Genomic DNA, 4,255 nt, shown 5'->3' with positions numbered 1-4,255 from the left:
TAAAGCCTCCGTGCGAAACCCCTGAGGCGCAAAACCACGATACGGAAAACCTTCCAGAGACGCCGCCGCCGCCGATCCCATCTCGGGGGATTCTGGAGATCTCCTCCGGCACCCTGCCGGAGAGGGGATTTATCTCCCGGAGGACTCTACACCGCCATGGTCGCCTCCGGAGTAATGAGTGAGTAGTTCACCCCTGGACTATGGGTCCATAGCGGTAGCTAGATGGTTGTCTTCTCCTCATTGTGCTTCATTGTTGGATCTTGTGAGCTGCCTAACATGATCAAGATCATCTATCCGTAATACTCTATGTTGTGTTTGTCGGGATCCGATGGATAGAGAATACCATGTTATGTTAATTATCAAGTTATTGCATATGTGTTGTTTATGATCTTGCATGCTCTCTCGTTATTAGTAGAGGCTCCGGCCAAGTTGATGCTAGTAACTCCAAGAGGGAGTATTTATGCTCGATAGTGGGTTCATGCTCGCATTGACACACAGGACGATGACGATGAAAGTTCTAAGGTTGTGTTGTGCTTGTTGCCACTAGGGATAAAACATTGATGCTATGTCCGAGGATGTAGTTATTGATTACATTACGCACCATACTTAATGCAATTGTCCGTTGCTTTGCAACTTAATACTGGAAGGGGTTCGGACGATGCTCTGAAGGTGGACTTTTTAGGCATAGATGCGGTTGGATGGCGGTCTATGTACTTTGTCGTAATGCCCAATTAAATCTCACTTGTACTTATCATGACATGTATGTGCATTGTTATGCTCTCTCTATTTGTCAATTGCTCGACCGTAATTTATTCACCCAACATGCTTTTATCTTATGGGAGAGACACCTCTAGTGAGCATGGACCCCGGTCCATTCTTTTAATACTGAAATACAAATCTGCTTGCAATACTTGTTTTACTATTTTCTCTGCAAACAATCATCTTCCACACAATTCGGTTAATCCTTTGTTACGGCAAGCCGGTGAGATTGACAACCTCACTCGTTTCGTTGGGGCAAAGTACTTTGGTTGTGTTGTGCGGGTTCCACGTTGGCGCCGGAATCCCCGGTGTTGCGCCGCACTACATCCCGCCGCCATCAACCTTCAACGTGCTTCTTGGCTCCTCCTGGTTCGATAAACCTTGGTTTCTTTCTGAGGGAAAACTTGCTGCTGTGCGCATCATACCTTCCTCTTGGGGTTGCCCAACGAACGTGTGAAATACACGCCATCAATTTCCAATACCTTCGATGGTTGCAAATCTACGACAGGTCAACTTCACGCCCACAGAATTTGAGAACAACCTCCCTTCAGCCCGAATCCCTCACCATTGGAACATCATTCTTGACGAACACACAAATCGTGTTCACGACGGAGGTGGTAGAGCAGCTAGCCATGACATGATGTTCCTCTTCCGATTGGGTGGTCCCTATTAGGCACCGGCATATATCGAAGCGGCACCAACATCAACACTCATTTCACCGATAGATCATGTGAGTTATCCTTGTCCTACAACACAAATCACAGTACCGAGCATGGAAATAGTGTTAAGCAATCTATTTCTAACAAGAATGGCATACTCTGAAGGCTTCTAGATGCCCTTCATTGCTTGCTACCATGTATAAGCGCAAAGGTGGTACAAGGAGAATAACTACACATTGTAGAACCAATCCTTGTACCAACATTGCGCTTATATATGAAATACACAACAATAGATCAGACAACGCATTCAACGCACATCCAGAACATTGATATACAGCTTCCCCAAGTTACATGATGAAACTATAGTTGCTAAATCAACTATACCACCATTAGATCTAATCTAACGATTCTATACAAGCAGCCCTAACCAACCAAAACTAATAGATCTCAGGTACCGCAGGTAGGTTTCTATGGTTCTCAGAACAAACTGATAGCTCCCCGCGGATGGTCATTTTCTGTCGCCTCCCTGATGAGGAAAACACATGTTGGGGAGGCGACGGAAAATGACCATCGCCGATAGTCATTTTTCGTCGCCTCCCTGATGAGGAAAACACATGTTGGGGAGGCGACGGAAAATGACCATCGATGGTGAGCTTCACCAGCTGAAGAAGATGGCGTCGCTTACCTGCTCGTCGATGAAGAATCTTCCCTGGACGGAGAGCTCGAAAGGGGAAAAATGGTGGCGCGGGATTTAGCGGTAAGTAAGGGATGTGTAAATATATGGTGCCATTCGGCGTAGCGACTGAATACTTCCCGCGGGATTTTCCCGGACGCGCGCGAGCTCCCACTATCCCTCCCTCGCATAAGCTCGGCGCATAATTTCCCCACCGAGCACGAGATGAGGTTGGCTAGTGGGCAATTGCCAAATTTATCGTGTCTTCTCATACAGGCTGAACTGCTTTAAGAAGTGTGCGCTGTAGAAAATCTCTACGCCGTGGGTAATTAAACGAGCGAGTTTCTTATTCCCTGATGCGAAAAACTGACTCCTCAAGTGTACAACCACGCCATACTTTGCATCTGGATGGCCAGAGAGCTACGGCCGCCGTTGTTCCGCGGGGACCTGCTGCTTTATGCCAGGACAAAAACGGAGATAAGGTTAATCTAGCGCATAAAACCAAACGGCGGCGTCGCATTCCTTGAACTTTCGGCTGACACGCACGTTTGGCCACTGGGCCAGGAATTCTACTGCTCGTTTGTCATTATCTGCTCGTGTTAGCGCCGCTGTCTACGGTATTTGAACGGCCGAGGTTTACTGGTCGTGCACAGGTTCCTGTTCACAGGTTTCAGCGGAAGGTGGCGCATGTTGGTACTACTCACTTCGTCGTCTGCGCTGAGGATGTTGATTTGTTTATAAATCATCGTCTGATTTGTATTCATGCAAGATTAGAGGATGACGTAATGTAAGATTTACTTGCAGAATAATAGCAAGGCCGAATAAAATCCCAAGTGCTATCGTAAGTCCAAGAGTATTCTGTAGCGTCTTTTGAGTGAGCGAAAAAGAAATGTGGGGGTGCTGAATCGCGTGACCCATTGCCCCGCGAAGAGGCGGAAACTTGTAGTTAGTTGGGCAATCTCAGGCCCATAGTTTGATAGCTACGTTGGAAATGCAGCCCGTCTCATACCATGAAGAGGAAAAAGGAACAATCAGTTTTATTCTCCCGGAATCAAATGAACCCTTGCACTCGTTGTGACCCAACCACTTCGATCTTCATGTTTGGCAATCTGAAGGTTTCTCTATACAATGGACACCCTTGCATTCAACTCATTCCATGACTCCCACGAGATAACTGAGACCAGCAAGTGTGTCTTTTCTACAAAATTTATCTTTTGTTGTGATGAGGTTTTTTTTTTGTGAATGAGGTAAATTTTGTTTTGGGGGTTGTGTCGAGGTTGGCAAGCACCATCCGGCCATTAATCATATTCAAGATTCACAATTATTGGCGAAACACAATCTGAAAAACACATAGGAGACAGATTCTTGAATTTGGTTTCTAAGGGGACAAAGACCCTGCTTGGGCCAACCACAACGTCTAAGGCGATTTTTTTAGATAATAGGCAAAGATTTGCCCGACTTTAAATTAATAAAGCCAACAAGATAGCAAGGTTTAGATACATACTGCTGGGCATTACAGCTTCGCCAACGCACACATAAGCATAGAGTTTCTAAAACATGATTCCTGGAGACAGGGGAGGTCTTCATGCATTCTAGGCCGTCCCAGGCACCCCACCATGGTACGGGCTACTCCTTCATGACATCGCTGGCCTGAGAGACGCGTACAACTCCCTTAGCTCGCGCACCATCCAGCTTAAGCTCTCCTTTTCTCTTGACTTGCATTTTAGGCTCCACAGCTGCAAAAAAATGATGATTTTGTAGACGATGTCAGTCGGGTTAGCAATAATTTTCTTTTCAATAGCAAGTTTATTGCGCACATTCCACAGCGCCCAAGGCTCCGGGCGAGAAAAAGGATCCACAACAACTTTCGGGGTAACCCGAGAAGCTAGACAAGATATCATGGAGCTGGGCAAAGTTAGTGGGGCGCCGGTTGCACCGAGCAGCTGGCGCGTGATCGACCACGCGAAGATCGCCAAAGAGCGGGAGAAGAAGATATGGCTAACGTCCTCCGGCGCACCACACGGGGCACATAGGCCGTTTGACGGGCCATGTCGAGTAAGGATCTGCAGGTGCGAGGGCAGCTTATCCGGGGCTAACTGCCGGAGAAGATTTTGATTTTTAGCGGAACCGAGGCTTCCCACGAGTCATTGAAATGAGCCACCGT

This window comes from Lolium rigidum, chromosome 6 (genome assembly GCF_022539505.1).
Source record: "Lolium rigidum isolate FL_2022 chromosome 6, APGP_CSIRO_Lrig_0.1, whole genome shotgun sequence".
Lineage (NCBI taxonomy): Eukaryota > Viridiplantae > Streptophyta > Magnoliopsida > Poales > Poaceae > Lolium > Lolium rigidum.
Note: the sequence above shows the minus strand (reverse complement) of the source record.